Genomic DNA, 22,258 nt, shown 5'->3' with positions numbered 1-22,258 from the left:
GAAAAAAGTTACCGTGGTCTGAGACGTCTTGGAGACCTTGGCTTATTTTTGTGCGGGCGCCGAGATTTTCTTTGAGCGTTTCCCCTTTTCTTCTTCCCAGTGAATGGATATTATAAAAGCGACATGTGCTCGCGACTAATAAGTGAACTTATGGGGGGGAAATAAAAGGATCCGCTCTCGTCGAAGCCCGTGCCGTGGGGTTGTTTTGTGTGTGGGAATAAGTCGTGTCGAAAGAGAGAGAGAGAGACAGAGAGAGAGAGAGAGAGAGGATGAGGCCGGCGGTGTGTGTGTGAGAAGAGCTCGGCGTGGAATGGAGGAGCTCCTCCTGCGGATCCCAGCTTCGTCTCTCGCGCTCCGACCGGTGAGTTCGAGACCCCGAACCTCGCTCACTGCCAGCCAGCCAGGCCACCCACCGTCCCACGCCTGGCGCCCGGCAGTGAGCGAGCACGGCCTGGGAAGGGAGCCATTACCACACACACACACACACCAGGATAGCAACGCGTATTTGTTTGAATCGAAAAAGAATGAAAAGTTTTCGATCATCGTTCTCTGGGACATTTAGTCGGGTTGCGGTTTGGCGAAGAGCGCAGTTGCTTAAAATCGAGTTTTTCTCGTGCGATTTTCTGTCGCTTCTGCGTGGTGTGTGTGTGTGTGGGGAGAGCGTGGGGATTAGCGGATCGCTCAGTGTGACCATGTCTCTCTCAGCTGGCGTCTCTCTTGTTTGTTTCTTCCTCGGACCCCTGGCCGTCTTCGAGCAATGTTTGCACACGTGGGTAAAATCAATGCAGCGCACTGATGATCGCACGCGAAACCGAAACCCGCTTGTTTTCGGGAGCTCTCTCTCTCTCTCTCTCTCTCTCTCTCTCTCTCTCTCTGTGTGTGTACGGGGGGTTCTGGTTTCACCAACTTAGTTTTCCTCTTCGTGTTGCTTCTGTGGTTCCTGGGACACCGGCGTGGACGGACGCATGGAGTGGCGAAGGCACTGATTTGTCACTCGTCGCTGTCTCAGTGTGATCCAGCACAGTGTTAGGATCGCAGCGTGTATAACACTGTGGTCTCGGGTCTCTTTCCAAGAGAATAACAAATTATGTTATTGAACTCGCATTTAGGATCATAATTGACTCTGTGCTTAATTTTAAACGAGCTACGGTGCTGACTTGGAGCGATCGAGTGTGTTGCTTGCGGACACACACCCTACTTGTAACTCAGGAGCCGGTGCGTGAAAGCCATTTTTTTTGCGTGGAAATCAATGGTGTGTGATGAAATGAGACGTTTTGGCTGGCTTTTGAAAACTTAAATACGCCACTGAAACGTCACAAAAGTCCCATTTGATGAAGTCCACTGATTGAAGATGGAGGCCATTCGAGCTGCGAGGAGCTGTGCCTTGGCTTTGTGTCTGCAGATATGTTTTCGCTTCTCAGGGATCCTTAGAAAAACTTCATACACATCAACACAAGGCAGTCCCCCCCATGTAGTTTTGTGATTAATTTCTCTTGTTGTGTAGTCTTTTGTGCAATCATTCTGTGCTGTCCTTCATCAGTGCTGAAGGGACACGTGCAGTTAATATTTATAGTGTAATTATGGTGTAAAGCAGGGTGGGTTTCTTGCAGTTGCAAGATGTTGCTGTACACAGGTCCAGCATTCCAGGTTAAGTGCTGAAAAATGCACGTACTTGATGTATAAGATTATTTTCCCTGAAGAGAGTAAAGAACCCAGAGTTTGCTGCATGAGTGTGTCAGGGATGTGGCGCAAAGTGAGGCCTGTGCTTGACTTTTTTATTTCTAGGTTTTTTGTGACGGCTGTGCATCGGAACCATTGAGAATGTCTGAATCGGTGATGTAAACTCAATGAGGATGTGCTCTGTTGAGTAATGTGTTGCCTAGTTGTACTGTTCCAAGCTCTCACATTACTTTGCTTCCAAGGTGTGGAACTTACCGTTTTGTATACCTTTCTAACGTGACCTGAAACACCAAGCTGTGTCCTGGGAACACTTTTTTCCGTACGTTGGCGGTTGCTTCAAAATAAATTGCTAGAGCCACAATCCTTTGCCTTTTTAATGGGGTCCATTTGTCCTGTTGGATTAATTGAAAACTCGTCTAGACCTTGGACTCAACTGATATTCATTGTGATTATATTGGATGTGATAATGATTTGTACAGTTTTCCAGTGAGTTTCCCCTCCTAATCCTGTTTCTTTTTCTCATCTTCTCTGTTTCCGTTGCTGTAGGTCAGCGAATGGGCAGAGTGACTCTCTCCTGAGGAAATCTGGGATTTTGCAGCATTGCTGGCTGCTGGAGTGCACAGATCGGTGCCGACTCACAGAAAGTTGCTTTGTCTGCAGGGGAGAGGGTCAGAGGTTGCACTCTGGGGATCGCGGGCAGGCTCGGCCCACAAGGAGCGGCGCAGGTCTCTGAGACCTGTTGGCCATTCAAGGTAACGGCTAATGCTTCACTCCCTTTGTGTTACCAGGAGCTCTTAAGTGAAAATAAGAACTGCTAAAATCCTGCAGCTGTTGCTGTTTGTAACTTTCAAGATGGTGGCTTGGAGGTGTCCCCTTGATCATCGTAGGCATGGTTTTGTATCGAGTGGCTGCGTGGTTGAGGACAGGAAAAACTGGGTTTTCATCCTAGGAAGAAAAGCAGCAGTAGGCAGGGTAATTAATGTTGTTAAATTAAGTAGATATTCACGTATAAAAATTAATGAAAATGACTGGATGAGCTTGGTTGTAGATTTATTTAAATTATAGATTTTTTTTTGGTACAAAAACTAGTAATTTGTTTAGTGGTACTGTTTAACTTCTGAGTCAGGGTTTGCCAACGAGTCTGCCATGTGATTTGAGATATCTAAACCTCCAGTTACATTAGAGGTGGTGTTTGTGTTGCTCAGACAGCAAGTGAGACTGGTGGAAATTCTCATTTGTTCAAACACATGTTGAGCAATATTTGTGCAAGTGGGTGACAGAAAAAGTCTGTGGCCTGTGTTCACATCTAAAGCTTTCTTGTTGAGTCCATTCAAAAGCGGTAGTGTTATGGTTCAAACAAGTCTCAGCGTGCAGGATGCAGTGAGAAGCTGTGTTTGGTGTTACTAGCTGTAGTTTGAATGCTTATGGTTTTCTTTTGTTAGGTCACAAATGTATCCTCCATAAGTTGCCTTCCTACTGGAACTCCGGCTGTTGGTGCAAAAGTTGAAATGTTGCCAATGTGTCGCATGGAATAGCTCTACCACTCATCTGAAATCGAATTATAATACTATGTTAGCTGTTATCTAAAAGGTTTCAAAGCATTTTATCCTCAAATCCATTTTTCTGCTAGGTGATGTATCCACCTGCCACTTTTTGTGTAGTCTGGTCAATATTAAGATCAACAAGTCCAAAATTTAAATCAGAAAATGTGAAATGTCTTCATGCTGAGATCCAGAAGGAAAGGTTAAGTTTGTGAAAGATGGCATACTAGTGCATTGCTCTCTTTAAATTGATTATTTGCTCTTGTGAGCTCACAACAGAGTTTTAACCATTTATTTGGTTAAAAACTGCCTATTGATGAAACCTCAGAAGGCTGTTTTGTCCATTTTAATGAGTCGTCTTGTTCTTCTTATGCCTTTCACTCCTCCTGGGGCATAGGCCGCCAACAAGGGTTCTCAAGGCGTTCCTAAGAGCTGAGATGTCATTGAGTTTCCTTGTTGGTGTTTCTGTAGCTGGCAAGATTTTTATGGTGTGGGTAGCTAGCCCCATGCTCAACCCTCCTCCTTTCTCAGCTGGACTTAGGACCGTCCATGACAGAGTTATTTTAATGTGTAGACACTGAATTCCCTGGAATAATAGGTACAATTAACTGTTATGGGGCTGACATCTTTGCTCAAGGATGCTTAAACTGCTAGATTCTCAAATTTACAATGATTTTACCCAGATGTTCTTAACTTTATCAATTCATGGTGAGGGCCTTGAACAAGCAAAAGTGTTATTTACATCCAGCACCTTTAGATTACATGACAGCTGCTCTAACCACTAATGTTTTAGTGTGAGAGTTAGGCAGTCTGTTGTGATGGTGGATTCGTTTGCTTGGCAGTATGCCCTGTATGTTTTTTTTAATGAAATAATTAAGCATTGTTAATTTAGCAAAAGTTGCCCTCTGGAGACTGCTTTATAAACAGTTTGTTCCAAACAGAATGAACTAATGTCAAATTTCCTGCATTTTGGTGGTTTTCTGTTATTTAGACCTGTAAATTTTACCACCCGTTTTTTTTTTTTAAATGCACAATGAAGTGAAATGTCACATTGCACAGCAGACTAATAAATGACATGACAGATGATTGTTTGTCAGTTGTTACTGCTTAAAATAAGAAACAAAAAACCTTTACTCAAATATTAATCTGTCCACTTCCGTGGTGGACAACTTATGAACTTCAATAGGACCCACAGGTGTTCTGAAGGTATCCGGCTGTCCTCTTCTGATTTGCCTTTACCACAGCTGTTGACGGCTCAGATGGTTTTAGGAATGCCGTGAGCATGAAATTAGAGGTGTTTTTGTATCTAGAAGAAGTTTGGCTGTTGGGTCATGGTCTTTTTTTAAGGTGATGTTTCCACTTGATTTTACCAGTACATCCATTTGTGTGAAGAATTTTTCTCTGGCCGCAGCTTCTCAATGGATTTCTTGATGTTCAGCACAGTGTCCCCTGGGCTGACCCCTATCACCATCATGGGTTTGGCCAGACAGACAGCCCTCGCACTGCTCTGAATCTGTCAAGCAATGTCCTCACCGTTCATTACCAGCAAGTGGTTGGGCAGAACCACAGAGCCTGGAGGGGGGGCAGATACCCAGGAAATGCTTGCTGGGTGTTCCTGGTGTTCCTAGTGTTCTAACTTTTAGTCATTGCTCCTGACTGACAGTTTGTCTCCCCCTCCTCCGAAATAGTCCCTGATGGGCAGCATTCAGCAGCCAGAGGCAAACTTGCACTGAATGGGGATATCTTGTGTTTACGTGGCTCAGTTCAACCCCACAGGCTGCCCTAGACAGATAGAATGGTACTGGTTTTTCAACAAAAAAGGAAGTGGGTCTTTGAAGTCTTTGCTTTACCATGTTTCTTGTTCTAAAAGGGGACTCTTGGCTGTCATGATTTTGGACAATGGCCAATGGTTATTAATCGACACACAGATGCCAGAATTACAAATTAGACAATGCAAGTAGAAATTGTTGCACACTAATAAAAATGCTGGAACCAAAGTCATTGGGTGATTGACGACAATTTTTAACATTATGATCGGAAAGTCGACTCAACGCTGGGTGAATGGAAATCATGGAAAATGTTGAGAGGATAAAATTGGATACCCCTAATTGTAACTTAAGACCTGTTATGCCACTAATATAGTTTATGATCACCTCAATGAGCAATGGTAGATAAAATAATTGCCCATTGTGTGCACTATAATGTGATCAGTTACAGATTCTCTCTGTATTAACAAATTAGGGTTAGGTTTTTTTTTCCTTTTCTTTCAGTGGTTGTTTGGAAAGTGTTGTTGGGTAAGATGATCTGAAATGAGTTCAACCTTAATTGAAAGGCTGCCCTTTCTCTTTTCCATGTGACCCCAGACCTGGTTTTGCTCAAACCTAATTTCTCTGCTGGATTTCTGGAAGTCCTGTAAATATCATCGTCAAACAGGCCTTCTGTCTCATAGTTTCTTTTGAGACTACACTTGGTCATTCCTGGGTCAGGAAGGTCATTTTAATTGAATTGGCGTGAAGTTCGAACAGAACAACAAAGCAGGTGACCTTTGTCGTTATCCTCAGAGACTATGAATGTTGTTAGTTTGATGCTTTTATGCTAAGCGATGTAGACATTTTTATGTAGTTGTATTGCTATAGTAAAAACGCACAAGTCAACTAAGCAGGAGCATTGCTTGAGCTACAACACTCAAGTTTCAAGTCCATATTTTTAAAACTTACACTACTTTCTACTTAGTATATAGGGAGCATGGCCTTCTAAAAGTACACCAACCCATTGTTTTTGTCATTTATTATTCAAAGTTATTAGTCCTCATTATCAAGTTTACGTATGCATGTTACAATTAATATGCAGCTGTAGTTACGACTGAGTTGTTATACCATTATACGTACCGTACGTATGCTAATGGATGGTAACCACAGCAGTCTCACAGTGGCCAGTCTTGGAACTTCATGACTGTACCACACAATTTTGTTTTACTTCTTGGTCAGCACTGTATTGGTCTTTTTTGGGATCAGAGCTGTGCTGCTTCAGTATGTTGAATGCTTCAGCCCAGTAACTGGCACTAAGGTACTTTTATACAATCCTTATCTGGGCTGATCCAGACAGGCAAGGATGAGGTCTGTCTTAACCAGACTGGAAATTAATCACAAGGACTAACTACCAAATCAAGGAGGTATACTCAGCCCTTATACAATGGGGTCCTGTGCAGTGGAAAAACCACTATGAAGGCTTATGGTAATATATACCATGTTTTCATACAATGCGTGTATTATTCAGTGTCGTTGCATTTTTTCATGTTACGTGGTCATTTTGTTTCCGTGTTGGTTATTCTGTACAACAGGTTGTTTCGTGTATTGTAGGATAGAGATACAAGCTTGATGCCTTTTACCCAAAGGTTTTTTCTGGCTATGGTGTCAGTCTGGCTGTTTTTTGGCTAAGTGTTGTGTGTTAATCTCTGTTACCTTGAAATAATTTACAGCTACCGTTAAGTAGTATTTTTGAATGGTTGTGGTTTGACTCCTATTTTTGAGCTACATAAATGTCTTCATTAATGCGGTCACATTTATGTAACAAAACCAACTACCGTGTGTTTTTCCTACATCCTCTCACAACTAAAATTACATTACATAGTGAAATTTAAGATTCAATACTATTATTAATTCATTTAGTTGATGACTTTCTCTAAAGCAACTTAGTGATTTGGAATAACTTATTCATACAGCGATGTAATTTTTACAGTATCAGTCCTGGGTAAGTACCTTGATCAAGGATGTTACATCTGGAGTTGGATTCAGTTTTTTTTTATTTTCCCACTGCAAGGCTCCAGCTTCTATGCTGCTTGCTACGCCTTGATACTTCTATTGATAAACTAAAAGCATACAATTTTTAACTTAGTTATTTAAATCCTACAGTTTTAACAATATCCTTACATGAGCTTAAATATAAAAAGCTGTAAAAAGCCTCTTGTGATCAAATGAAGATCTAATGTTAGACAGATGTTAGTGACTTTACAGAATGCCTCTAATAGTGTAGTGTCCATATATTTTGCAGAGTGGAAGGCATTGGTCTTCTGATGTTTATTATTTTATAATATAAACATTTGTGAGCCAAATCATCAAAATGTCATCATCCAGGCTGTACTGTGCCTTGAGCCATATGCCTGTGGGATAGAGTAAAGAACTCTGCAATATAGCATTGAACAAGCAATTACTGACCGTTAAAGGACAAGGTAAAAATAATTTTTGTGACAAATAGTATCAGATATGCTGGTGTTACCTCTGTCATTCATAAAAATACTTTTGTGGTATTTAATTTTTGTTGGCCCATGGGGGATGGTGTATTTTTTATTTTTTTCTCCCCCTGAGAAATAATGGAAATTCAACCCCTGCTCAATGGCAATTGACCTGTCACAGTCATCTTATGAAATGAATTAACCTTGATATGAGAAAGTGCTGTATGTACTCTTTATATTAAGATGGCACAAACTGTACAGTGTATAAGGAATTTAATTGTTCTGGGATCATGTTCTTGTGTCAGAGGTTTATATATTCTCAAAACGATAGTCGTGGAATAATTTAAACAGGAATGGAAAATGCAGGACTGGTGTGTAGAGTTGATGGAACAGGCTCAGTGCAATTGAACAGGAACTAACTCATGAACCCCAGAGCAAAGACGAGAGACCTTCCTGTAGCAAGCATGAGCAGTGATCTTGACCCTGGTAGAGCACTTAGCTGTGACTTGGCCTTGTGCTGCTCAGTATCAGCAACAGGATGGGGATGCCTTTTTGCCCAAATCTTGCTTTCATTTTTCTGTACTCCTTTTCAGTTAGACCTGTCAGCTGTCACTGGTGAAGCATCACCTTATAAAGGATAAAAGAAAAAGTATGGCCTCCCCAGTCTGTATGAGATCAGTGAGTTTTTCTATGCAGTTTGACACTCCCCACCCCCCCCCCCATACCACAATTAGTAAACTTTGTGTACTTTGCAGGTGTGTAAAATGTACTGACAATCAAGATGTCACTTTGCAGCATTTCAGCAAAAAGGCCTGTGCACATGATAGTTCCCCACTGGCCATCACTGGAAATGTAGCTCTTATGCTCGCTGTAAGGCTACACCATAGTTCCAAAAAACCATGTGTGAAAATTTTAAAATAACCAGGAATTGTACCTCATGTCCCATTTACTTTTTATAGTAAGCTGGTGTTATTAGGCAACATTTTCATTTGGAGTTTCAGCACGAGCATGCGCTGAGGGAAGTTTAATTTTAAAGGAAACGCAAGATAATCCCTTTTCTTGGGAGCGTACTAAAGAATGCTGGAATTTTTCTGTAAAGCCGTTACTTCCACATTTGCAAGACTGCACCTGTCCAAACGGCACATATTTAATCTAACATCACTTGTGAGGTATCTGTCCAAACTTCTGTAGGAAGTAGCTGTTACATGATGCAATGATTTCTTGCAGCACTTATTAAAATAGCAATACCAGTGAGAGAATTTCATAGGTGATTGTTGGTCGTTGATCTGGCTAGTTCCGTTCAATTCAGTTTATTTTGTGTTATAAAGCATTTTCCCCAGTAAAGTTACTTCAGAGCACTTGGCATAAGATGAATGAGCAGAAAGCACAGACATGCAACACACAACATTATTATTAATGTTAACAATGACAAAGTTAAAAACAAGTGTGGAGGGAGAGTCAGAAGGCAGGAGGAGAGAGAAAACACTGCTAATAAGGCTACAGATAAGTGTTGCTGTCTTTTGTAGTGGTCCACTAGGTGGTTATTCCTGTCCTTTACAGTGGAGATTAAAAGTCACTCAGCTTTCTTATTTCATACAGTTAAGGCTTTTTTTTGCAGAATGGACACTTTATTCCACTTTCATTTTCCTCCCTTCAATGGCCTGATCTCACTTTTCCATGTGCTACTAAGCTTGTGCTGGCATGTTCTGAAGTGCTACATGTGTGCCAGGATGGTGCGAGGCGCCAGGGCCAGCCTGCCTGTGTGTTTGAACAAGCGAGTGGCCCACCTGCCCTGCCAGAGTACTAAATGGTTTACTTTTAAATGGTGTGTCTGTCTGGAGCTTTCAGCACCCTGGCAGTGGAAGGCTGCCGTTCATGGCTCTTCTGTGAGCGGGAGGGAGAATCGGGTCTAGCGGCAGGGCTCAGACGCCATTTGCTGATATGTATCGTGAAAGGTGAGGAGGGAATTATCAAGAAGATTTGAAAAGGGAAAAAAAAAAAATCCTTTGTGATTCCAAATTAGCTAGTTTTTGTTAGACTGTAGGATGGCTGCTCTCTGTTAGGCTCCAGGTGTGGCCATGCGAGGGTGATTCACAGCGGTATGTATGACATGACGTCACCTCTCCAAATACAAGCATCTGGCACCGCCTCTGCTTCCGCTGTTCAGGGTGAGCAATGGCTGCACTGAGATCGCATGTAGTCTGGTTAAAAAAAAATTAAATTAAAAACTGCATAAAGCCATGTGGACAAATAGGAGGCTGCTACACACTGAGGAATGCAGTTGTAAAACAGAACTGCCTGCAGTCTTTCATGCAGTGGGCAGGTGGACACCATGGCTCCTGGTTTCTTCCCTGATGGAAGGCCCAGTCTCTCATCCCGCACTTTGCACCCTCGCACTGTGTTCGGCTCGATGAGAGACAAACAACAAATGAAGCTATGGTGTTCGTCGGGACCTTTTCCCCAACCAGAGTTCCCAGATTTCCACTGGGCCCTTCATGTAGCTGTAGGGGGGGCTTTGCAAATTTTAGACCAATCTGCCAATGATGAGACTAATGGAGCCACACTGGATATAGGGACTACGAGGCACCCCTGTTGCTACTGTTGATGTAGTTAATTCCCTCTTGAATGAGCAGTTTGTTTAGCTTGTTATTTACAGGGACTAATGGAGGAAGAACTCTGCTTGCCAAAATATTAAATGTTTGAGACTTCCCGTGAAACACTTCTAATCATTTGCAGGTGTGAAATGTTGCGAACATGTCTAGTGTGAACAAGTGAAATGGAACCCCAGGCTCATGCTTGGTTATTCAACGATCCCTTGCTCACTATCTTAGATGTGGGAAAGGAAATGGCACCCGCCTTCTGCTGAAGTATTTACTAAGTGACTCAAACCTCGTGACTAGTAATAGGACCATACACAGTATGTTCCTTGTCAAAATGGATATTTTTTTTATCTCTGCTTGTTCTTAAGCATTATCATAGTAACTAAGAATAGGAGCCTACAAGTTTCATAACATGCTGACTGCCCTACCTTCTATGAGTATTGCCTGTAATGCATCGTGCAACTGGGATTCCCTCACCATCATCAGCACTTTGGGCATAGTGGCGTGTGGAGCTGTTTGTGTTGCGCTGGGATTCTTGGCGAGAGCCCTCTGAGGATGATAGCAGAAACAACAGGAGACACAGCAAGGAGCATCTGAAACCCACAGAGTTTGTTTTAACTGCAAAAGTGCTGAAGAAGTGAATGGCGACACTGTACGTGAGTTTTGTCTGTGGCTTGGATTTGGCGGTTGAAGTTTTTTGACAGTTACCCTTCAGCTGAAGTGCTAGACTGCTGCCATGGTCATCGGTTCTGGCAAAACATGATTCCCACTGGCCATTCATGGCACAGATTCACCAACTTCCTTAATTTTAAGGATCAACCTTAAAAGTTCCTTTGGTCTAAAGAACCAAATCAACAGATGTCATTTTAATTTTTTTTTTTTTTTTTTTGCCCCTGTTTTGAAGCATATGGATAAAAGACTGGCTCTATTGTTTTTATGGACTTACGGAGTTATGGTGGTGTTTTTATAACAACATTTCAGTACCATGTTTTATCTAGAGATAGAGGTCCAAATCGACTGCCTTAAACTTTGGGTTGCTTGTGTAAAATTTTTCTTGCTTTTGCTGCCAAACTATGGTTTGGCTTTGTCACCTTTGCTCGAGGAATGCTTTTATCGACTTTCCCACGCTAGCCAGTGCTTCTTCTGATCGGTTCCTGTGAAGTTGACTGCTCTGAGGGGAAACGGGCAATACTGCAGTATAGGACAGGCCAAGAAAGTGTTTAATAGGGTTTGAGGTACAAATTGCCGATCTCAATAATTCAGAGTTAATCACATGGAGAATTATTGCATTTCGTGTTGCCGGTCAGGCAGTGACCATACTGGAAGTGCAGGTCCCCTCAGGCAGTGGAGAGCTCCACCCGAAAGGCTCCAGCTGGATAAATATGAACTGCATAGAATCGTAGTTTGAGATGATCTCAGTTAGCAAGGGTCCAGTCAGGAAGCGTCAGGCCTGTGGTTTTGAGTGAAATTGAGGTTTATGGTTGTTCAGGTGTGGTATCAACTCCCACTTCACCTCTTGTGCTCTTTAGGATCTTCCTGTCCTGTGATGTGCTTTTCAACTGAAATTAAACTGAAAGACAACTGAACAGCCTCAGAATGGTTGTGTTAACAAATGCAGTCTACTACCTGCTTATGAAATGACAGGTTTATATGGTTTATACATATATATAATATCCCTTTAAGAATAAATCAGGGTCACAGCAGGCCTTTCGATGTCTGGCTTCAGTCCAGTTTACTGAACCTGCAACTGCTATGTTGATTTGCAATGTGTGATCGTTTCAGCGATTCATATATTCCTCAGAGGTGACTAGCTCCTTCCTATCCCATAGCATTGCTTTCCTAGAGGCAGATGTGCAGCCAAGTGACAGGGGAAATTAAAGTTTCAGATTCTGCTGAGAGGGGCTGCATCCCCCTTATTCACCTAGGCATAGTGAATTGTTCACTTTCCACTTTGGAGCTCCAGGACTACAACTGGACAAGTGGAGTTTCACAGCTCTCAAAGTACTGCTTAGGTTTCTTTTTTGAGCTCTGGGACCTTTTATTTTTCTGGTGAAAAACCGACCATCAAGGTTTGTGAATCTGTGCCACGAATGGCCAGTGGGAATTTACATTTCCTTGAGCTACAGGCAAAGGCTCACACTGAATCAGTGGAAGAATGCGGTTACTTGTTCCAGAATCAAGTTAATGATTTCACATCTTAAAAAAATGCATATGCTATGAAGTGACTGTTCACTATTGTATTATAGAGGGAATATAACATACACGAATACAGGGGGTGGACAAAAAATGAGAAATTAAAGTAAATCATAGAGGCAACTTCAAAAGAGTCATAGTAAATTGAAAAAAAAAAATTACTAATATGTGTCACCTATAAATAAGGTCTGACAAAGAGCATTTTAATATCAGTTTAAAAAAAAAAAAAAAAAAACTGCCCACAACTCACTGCACACCAAGGAGGCCTAATAGTTGGTGCTTTAATGTTTCAGAGCTGCAGAATGATTTGGACCAGGGAACAACATCAAAAATGATGACAAACCGTGAAGTGTCTGCAAGTCTGTGTTCACTGACTGGCTCTTTGGCTTAGGGTTAGGGGAGGAGCACCTCTTTGACACATCAAAACTGTATGTTGTGAGCTGCGCAAAGCTGGTATTTATGGTGAGGCTGCCATTTAGAAACCACACATGTGTTCAAGACAAGTAGAAAGACACATGACCTATAGTGAGCGAAGCGCCTGGACAGTGGAAAATGTCATGAAGTCTGTTTCCTTTCTCCTTTTTTCTTCATTTGGATGGGTTCATATTAATAGAGCCAATGAGTTTTTCATCCTGCATTGTCCATTGCTAACTGTTAAATATTGTAGGTGATAGGTAATGGTATGTGCAGCCATGTCATGGCATCCACTGTGTTCAGCGACTACTCTTCATGGTAGTAAAATGACAAAGGAGTATGCCTAAAATGGCTTCAATCTGAGGCACAGCATGTTGGAAACACTTTCTTCACTTTCTTCCCATATTACAGCCCATTGCAAGCCTTTGCCTGAGAGTTGGATTCTTGGCCTTGCCTTTCGCTTAGTTTCCAGTGAAGTCCTCCTTCATGCAGGGGATCCCTCTCCTGTCTAGTTGCATCAGGTCACAGTTTAAACATACTTCACCCTTGCAGTTTTCTTTAAAAAAAAAAAAAAAAAAACACACAGGCACGGGACATGAAAGGCTGCACTCCTGTTTATAATCTTAATGGATAATGTGGCTGTAACAAGAAGATGCTTTATTAAATGAGTTGCCTGATGAGGTTGTCAAGTTCTCATTGTTGACTGAGATTGGTTACCTTGCCTTTGTCCTTGGATTGACATTGTCACCTTTGCCACTGAAGTCTCCATAATGCTGTAGTTTCTCTCCCAAAGGCTCATCCCACAGAGGTGTGAGCATCACTCTCTTTGTGAGGAGGGTTTTTGGTTTGGTTCGGGCACAGGAGTGTGTTACTACTTTTTGTTCTATTAATCAGAGCTGTAGTTAAGTATACACATGTTTTGCAAAACACTTTCATTTTAACCAATATGCATAAACATGAGTAGACGTGTTTTATTTTGGTTTTTAATATGAGCCCAAAATTGTCTGCAGCAGAGACCCATGTATAGTGTGATATGATATATGAATGCCTTTGAACGTGTCTACATTTTATGAAATTTAGAAGTCCAATGTGCAGGGTGGAGGAGATCTTTTCCAATCTTTCTCTTACACCTGCAGCTAGTTATGCAAGTATCATGTGAGAGGTTATTTGTGACATTACTATAGTAGGGAATCTTCATGTGATGTGGACATATAGTGGTTTGATTTGGTTGAAAAACTACTTTTCCTCCATATTGTATAAACTTAATATTTAAATTTCACCATTTTCAACACTGGGATGTGGTGTTTTCACTTTTTTCCATTGTATCTCAACTTCAACTTTTTGTGGTGTTTTTTGCATTATGGTCTAAGAAGCTGCTCTTGTCATTTGTTGTAACATTTTGGTAGGTTTCACATATTCAGCATGTTTACACCATTAAGGATATTTAATGCCGCTTAAGGGCTTGACTGTGAGGTTGCGTCCCTCACCATTATTATGCAGAAGAACCATTCCTTTGTCCTTTAACAATCTTTGGCCCTTTTTGCCGAGTAAAACAAGTTTGTGTGATAAGTAGAGCTTTTCTAACTCACTGCATTCATCACAATTTCCCCATTCCCGAATGGCCGAAAAGCCAAGGTGTGGGACATGGAGGTCAGCCATGTTTTACAGGTTGTGTCCACCCAGCACTACCCGGTGTGTGACTGAGATGTCTCCTTGTCTCATGCAGGTTCAAGGACTTCACTCACGCATCCTGTTGCAGTGCAGAAGCAGAGATGGCAACGGCTATATCGTGACGCAGAGGGAGATGGTGAGTGATGCCAAGGAGCAGTGGGCTTTGGGGACAAAGAGGTGACAAGGGTGGTCTACCAGTGTTCTTTGCTACATAGAATATATCATCGTCTAGCTTTAACTTTAGATTTTGGTTAACTTGCGGGCTGAGATAATGTTTTAATGTACTCTATTTGTATCACTTAAAAATGCAGATCAGTGGTTTTTTAATGTGATTTTCAAATTTATTTTTTTAATTTTTATAAAATTCTATATTCACATGAATGAGTGTATTTGTGTTTTGGTTTTACCAAAAGTGTCAGGTGAGAATTGCTGTAGCACTTTCTGGGGCTTATTCTATTAACAGAGCAGGTAGCTTGAGTTTGGAGAGCAGAGTGAATATGTTTTCTGTTCGCTGTAAAAATGGGTTTGAGGGACACCTTGAAGAAACGGGTATTTCCGAACATCCATGAATACCAGTCTCCTCCACTCCAGAGAAAACTGGCAGTGAGCAACGGAAACCCAACTTTCTACTGGAGAGAGATGTAAACAGTAGGGATGTTTTTGAGAATGCAGAATGGTTGAAAAGTTCACAGTAAATATTTGAAATGGCTGGAATTCAAGAGGAAAAGGATCTCTCTCAAGAGTGTGTTTGCCTTAGAAGTGTAAACGTTTGTAACTATGCGATCCAATGGAGTCAAGGCTCTATATTTAACTTCTAATCGGTGGGGATCTCGGAAGAGATGGCAATGAGCTCACTGTGCAGGTATTGTCATGGAGGTGATGAGCTTCAAAAGGGCTAGACTTGTTCATGCACACAAGTATAGAGTGAAGAGAAAGAAGGGCCAAGGCTCTTGAGGGAGGCTTGATTATTTTACATGTTCCATTGCAGCTGCATGGTTTACTGAACATTTTGTCAATACTGACATTAGACTTAAAACCTGGAGTTTTGCTTTCATTTATTTTGTTCGTAACAACTTGTTTACACAATTAGCTAACACTTTTGACACTAGGGGACAGCTGGTAGCGTGGTGGCTAGAGCTCTTTCCTTTAGACCCAAAGGTTGCATGTTTGATCCCCATCTTTGGCTGTAGTACCCTTGAGCAAGGTACTTACCCTAAATTGCTCCAGTAACATTACCCAGCTTTATAAATGGGTAAAATAATTCTAAGTACCTTAATGTTGTTAGTTGCTTTGGAGAAAAGTGTCAGCTGAACAAATGAATGTGAATGTACTTTTTGCTTTACTTGCTTATACAGCTGGGTAATTTTTACTGGAGCAATATAGGTAAAGTATCTTGGTCCAATAGGTGGAATTTAAACCGGGGACCTTCAGACCCCAGCGAACCAACTCTATCCACTACACTATTAGCCGTTCCTACTTTCCAACACTTCTATAACTGCGTTCCAACTAAAACCTGAATCTCAGTGTACAGACATGGTGTTCTCCCCATTTTTGCAAACTACTGTTCTAGTTCAGGGATGCGATGGTCCAGAGCCTTTTCCAGAATCTGAGGGTGTAAGGCAGCGTATACCCTGGAAGGGACATTAGCCCAATGTAGGGCAGTCACATACTCATTCAGTCACATGTACATGCTTCAAGGGAGTTTGGATTCCCCAAGTCAGCTGAAACCCATGTCAGAAACTACAGACCAGAAGCTATGAGACACAAGCACTACCTGCTGTGCCTCTATGCCATACATGTATCACAGTGTCGTCTTCAGATCTGATAAGCAGTCGCATTCATTGTTCATATATGGAGAATTTTTCAAGACAATTGTTAGAACTAATGTTTCCATTGACTGGGTTAGCATTTAATACAGACAAAAGGGTGGATTTGTGGTATGTTTGTGTTTAAATTGATGTGTTTTGGCAAAATGAGGTTATGTGAATTCTTTTCTAATTTTCACATTTTAAATGTTCTAAATAAAGTTATCCATATCATCTCGGCTCTGTGGTCCATGTAGTCGTGTTGTCATGGGTACTGAACTGAATGAAGTGAATGTCTTCTGCCGACCCTCCACCCGATCATTGTCAGCAGGTAGTTTCATGTTGATTGAATCCAGAATGGGAATTGAAAATGCCGGTGGATGTTTGAGTTCACTGACTGGTGGATTTAAACCAGGGCAGGGCCTGTGAATGAAATGGCAGTCTGCACTCAGCCCAATTAGTGGTGCTTGAAAGTTTGTGAACCCTTTAGAATTTTCTTTATTACTGCATAAATATGACTGAAAACATGATCAGATTTTCATGCAAGTCCTAAAACTAGAGAGAACCTAATTAAACAAATGGGACAAAAAAAATTGGAAAATGATACAATTTTTTCCTATTTGTGTGTGGCAAAAGTATGTGAATCTCTAGGATTATCAGTTCATTTGAAAGGGGCATTACTCGGGTGTTTCAATAAATGGGATGACAATCAGGTGTGAGTAGGGGAGGCCCTGCCTTAAAAAAAAAAAAAAAAAAAAAAAAATTCACTGTTAAAGTCTGATCATAACACGGGTTCTTTGAAATGTCATGACTCGAACAAAGAAGATTTCTCAGGACTGCAGAGTTGTTAATGTTCACTAGGCTGGAAACGGTTACAAAACCATTTCTAAAGAATTTGGACTGTACCAGTCCACTGTCAGGCAGTTTGTGTACAAATGGAGGAAATTCAACACCATTGTTACCCTCCCCAGGAGTGGTTGACCAACAAAGATCTCACCAAGAGCAAGGCGTGTAATGGTCTAAAAGGTCACAAAGAAACCCAGGGTAACCATCTAAGGATCTAAAGGCCTTTCTTGTATTTGCTAATGTCAGTGGTCATGGGTTCACCATCAGGAGAACATGGAACAACAATGGTGTGCATGGCAGAGTTGCAAGGAAAAAGCCATTACTATTCAAAAAATTGTTGCCCACCTACACTTTGCCAAAGACCACATGGTTAAGCCAGAAGGCCATTGGAAGAATGTTCTGTGGATGATGAGGATGGATGAGGCCAAAATAGAAATTTTTGACTTGAATGAGAAGCGTTGTTTGGCGAAAGGCAAATGCTGCATTCCAGCATAATAACTTTTATCCCATCTGTAAAGCATGGTGGTGGCAGCATCATGGTTTGGGCCTACTTTGGTGCCTGTGGACCAGGGTGACTTGCCATCATTGATGAAACTAGTGAGTAGCACTGCTGTCTCACAGCACCTGGAACGTGGGTTCAATCCCTGCTTGTGTGTGTGTGTGTGTGTGTGTGTGTGTGTGTGTGTGTGTGTGTGTGTGTGTGTGTGGAGTTTGCCCGTTCTCTCCGTGTCTGAGTGGATTTCCTCCGGGTGTTCCAGTTTTTTCCCGCAGTCTAAAGACATGTTGTTCAGGTTGACCCATAGTGTATGAGTGACGTATGGATGAGTGACCCATTGTAAGTAGTATATCTAGCAGTGTAAGTCACCTTGGTGAATAAGGTGTGGGCTGATAACACTACATAGAGTTCATTGAGAGTCACTTTGGACAAAGCTAAATGATAAATGTAATGCAAATGTAACCATGAAGTGTGAACTGCATAAGCAAATTCTACAGTAAAATGTCAGGGTATCCATCCATGAACTGAAACTCAAGAGAAAGCGGGTCATGCAGAAAGACAACTCTAAGGACCCAAGTCTACCAAACACACACACGGTCCAACTGACAATCTACCAAAGAATGGTTTAAGCAGAAGAGAGTCAATGTTTTGGAATGGCTGAGTCAAAGTCCTAATCTTAATCTATAGAAATTTTGTGTTGCTGTTCATGTGAGGAAGCCCACCAACATCCCTGAGTTGAAGTTGTTTTGTAAGGAGGAAGGGGCTGAAATTCCTCCAGGACGACATGTGGTACTGACGAACAGTTACCGGAAAGATTTACTTGTAGTTATTGCCGCACGAGGCGGTCATACCAGTTATTGAAAGCAAAGGTTCACATACTTTTGCCACACACAGAAATGTAGTATTGGATCTTTTTTCCTCAGTAAAATTTTTTGTCTCATTTGTTTAATTGGGTTCTCTTGTTTAATTGGTTATCTAGTTCTAGGATATGCATGAATCAGATTTTAAGTCATTTTTTCCCTTTATATGCAAAAATATGTTTTAACGTGTAAAAATATGACTTGGAGAAAATTCTGATAGGTTAACAAAAATGTTCAAGCCTTTCTGTATTTGATGCCAGACAGGTATCTGCTGATACCCTTGTGAGGGGTCTTGCTGTGGTGGGCATCTTTTGGAGTGGGGTGCCATGCAAGTGAGAGAGCTCAGCTATATCACCACCTTTTTAAACATGAGCAGCTCAACCTTTTTCCCAGTGATTGCTTACCTGGAACTGGTACAGTAGGGTTTTCTCTAACCGGTTGTTAGTGTGTGAGTAACTTTTTCAGCTTGGAACAGCATAACGTAAAGTCTAGAATATCCAGAATGCAAGGATTGCACGGATTGCACACATTGCAGCGCTGCAGCTTCATAACTCTTCATGTTGAAATTGAAGAAGCCTTAGCCTGTCAGAGCCCTTGGTGGAAGAGGCCCATTCCTGCCGGAACTGGCGAAAGGTATTACCGTGACACAGACACACTGACGCTACAGAGCTTTTTCTGCTCTTTTCTTTGCCGCCTCCCATTTCAGATTTTGTTCCTGAGGTTGCATGCTGCTGTGAAACCCACCTTTTATCAGACAGGAGTTTGCGCTGCTCACCTGTTTGCCCATCCCAGCTGCATATGTCTACATGCAGGTGGCTCACAGGTCCTCTCTGTGGCTGGTCAGTCTGCAGCGCCTAGATAGCTTGCCTAATCCGGTGATCCTCTGCAGTTTTGCATGTGTGTGGTGCATGAGAGGCTTTGTCCTTGCAGGCAACTGAGCGGGGTGGGGGTGGATGGGGTTGGGGGACAGACAGACAGAGAGGGAGGGAGAGAAATGAGGAGAAATGGAGGAAGAGTTTCTCACTGATCAGTTGTTGCTTTGCTTCAAAATGGGATTTGCATAATAGCCTGCTTGATTGACAGGCCTTTTTTTAGCTAGCGGCCACAGACTGGAGGTCTGGCAGAGGGGGGTGGATAAGGCAGTGGAAACTGTGTGTGTGTGTGTGTGTGTGTGTGTGTGTGTGTGTGTGTGTGTGTGTGCGCGCGCGCGCCTATATGAAATCGGGGGGGTGGTGTGTGTTTGGCTGTTTATCTCTGCCTCTGTCAGTTAACGAGTAGGAGAACAGTGCTGCTGTTGACCCTATCTCCTGCTAACCTGTTAATTGGCGCTGAATGACTTGAATTTATGGCTTTGTTTATGCAGTGTCTACAGTGATTAATCAGAATCCACTTTCCTGCCTGTGTGTTACTGCTTCTCTTGGGCTTTACCAGTAAAAAGTGCTCTGATGGACAGCACACTTCATTGTGTTTGCCACATACTGGTTGGTAAGGATGGGGGAAGGGAGTGGAATAATTACCACATTAATTACATTTCTAGTATATAATCTCTCTGCTTTAGCAGCAATAAGGATCCTACTTTACTGAAACCAGGCTTGTGGGATTGTCAAAACATTTGACCTACAATTCATACCTCTTGGTGCTTCTTTAATTGTGTTGTGATATTAAAATCTGTTTCCAGTTAATTTGGAGCTGAACAGACTTGAATATGGACTAGGGGAGCTCAAAATAAAATACTTTCTTTGGACTAGTGCTGGTATGTAAAAGTGTGCATGGTATAGGTTTTACTGCAACAATTTTGTAACTTTCATTCAAAGTGTCATTGAATTCCAAGGCACAGAAATACAGTCAATTTCAGTGACAAATGTTTTCTGGGGGCTGTTTCTATGTAGTGGTTTTGTTCATTTACAATACAGAAACATTTCTACCTCCAGTTGGGCAATACATTTAACACCATTGACAAAGGTGGTTTGGAAGGGGGCAGTTGGTAGTGTAGTGGTTAGTTCTTTAGGAACCAAAGGGTTGCAGGTTATCACACCGCTAGGTGTAGTACCCTTGAGCAAAGTACTTGCCCAAAAAAGTGTGTTTCACTGACATATAGATGAGTGAGCCATTGTAAGTAGTGTATCTAGCAGTGTAAGTCACCTTGGTGTGAATAAGGTATGTGGGCTGATAACACTACATTGTATCCATTGGAAGTTGCTTTGGAGAAAAGTGTCTGCTAAGTGAATAAATGTAAATGTAAAAAATTGCTTCGGTAAAATTACCCAGCTGTATAAATGTATAAAATAGGAAAATAGTAAAAGACCTCAGCCTCAGAGCAACAGACTCTTCTCTCTGTTGTGGTCAGGGAAGCGTTTCCGCTCCCTAAAGGCCAATACAGAGAGGATGAAGAGGAGCTTCTTCCCTCAGGCTGTTCAGGCCCTCAACCAGTATAACGCCTAGGACTAAATACCAGTCACCTCCAGGAACCACTCCACCTCTGCTATTCCATTTCGTATACAAACTCAAACTGAACTACCTGCGCGATCTTGCACATTACATTGCACTGTTGCACACCATTTTGCACATCATCTTATGCCGCACAAATTTTTATAATTAGATATTTATATATTTTGGTCTTACATATGCATAAATAGATTGCATATGTTTTTTTCTTTAGATTTTAGTACCTGTTATTTGTCTTTCTAGATTACGTCAGACAGCTGTATAAAGTATTTCACTGTGTCGTACTGTGTATGGTTGTGTATGTGACAAATAAAATTTGAATTTGATTTTAAATGGGTAAATAACTAAGCAGCTTTGTAAATTGCTTTGGATTAAAATAAATGAGTTTCATGTGATTTAAAGTGAATGTTCATTGGAAGTTGCTTTGGACAAAAGCATCTGCTCAATGAATGAACGTAAATGTAAAAGCATCAGTTAAATGAATAAATGTAAACGTCTCGGGTAACCAAACTGCTATGATTCATATTCACTATGTATTGCAGCATGAAGAACTGTCTTAATTTATCTTGTGTCTTAAACAACACTGTATTAAGTGTTACGGTACTTTTGAGTACAATATAGTATTAAATTGTCCTAACAATGAACTAACTTACACCCTGTCTTCTTTGTGCTGTTGATTGATCTAATTTTAACATTACACACTTTTATTCCATTTAAGTTGAGAATACAGTAGAACCACTTATTCAGTAAAGTAATTAATGCAGTAACGTTCATCTTTAGGTAAATTACATTAACAACTGACAGTTGTTAAAACAAGCTGGGTTTTGAATAGTCCTGGGTGACAGGTAAGAATATTCTGAAAAGGAGAGGGAAAAGTATGGAATTCAACATTTTTATACCTGGTGAAATAAACATTTGTTAACTCTGTGAAGTACATGCATAAAAGGGCTTGACATGTGCAGGAATAACTTTTCCAGTTTTCAGTGTAAATGTTCAACTGCTGTGCCCCATCCAGTCCAAGAATCAGTTCTAATGGAATTGTCGTGGTTGTGATGTCCATCCATCAGTCAGGGGGAGTCACTGATGGAGGCATTGTCTTTTGATTCTCTGCTTAAGAAGCCCAGCTGCTGTTTCCTTTTGTGTTTGTACATGGCTGTAGGTGGAACTGAAGGCGTAAAAACGGTAACGGTATGGTGATAAGAGTGCAAATTGTTAGTCAGTGTTAGGAAGGTGTGCTTGGTGTGTTTTCCACATAGCCCCAGTCTCTACCTCCATCGGAGCACAATCTCTCTCTCTCTCTCTCTCTCTCTCTCTCTCTCTCTCTCTCTCTCTCTCTCTCTCACACACACTCTCTCACACATGGTGTGGCTGACAGGCACCCTCAGCTGGTGGGGGAGTCTGCTCAGTGAGGACCATTACCTTCTCCAGTGGAGCACATCTTCCACAGAGGATGAATAATTATCATGGCACCCACAA

General features: G+C 41.6%; 1 protein-coding gene across 3 annotated transcripts in view; it reads left to right on the top strand.

Moving 5' to 3' along the window:
- LOC108920052 (B-cell CLL/lymphoma 9 protein-like) overlaps window positions 1–22,258 on the top strand; it is a 95,064-nt gene that overhangs the window by 49,516 nt on the left and 23,290 nt on the right. For 2 of the 3 annotated variants that reach the window (XM_018728508.2, XM_018728509.2), the window contains exons 2-3: window positions 2,227–2,432; window positions 14,386–14,466. The gene's annotated coding sequence lies outside the window, so the exon portion shown is untranslated. Of the gene's footprint in view, window positions 1–12; window positions 362–2,226; window positions 2,433–14,385; window positions 14,467–22,258 lie in introns of those variants that run through there. The other variant, XM_018728506.2, reaches the window with a different exon arrangement.

This window comes from Scleropages formosus, chromosome 14 (assembly GCF_900964775.1).
Source record: "Scleropages formosus chromosome 14, fSclFor1.1, whole genome shotgun sequence".
NCBI lineage: Eukaryota > Metazoa > Chordata > Actinopteri > Osteoglossiformes > Osteoglossidae > Scleropages > Scleropages formosus.
Note: the sequence above shows the minus strand (reverse complement) of the source record. Positions and strands in the feature narration are given on the sequence as shown.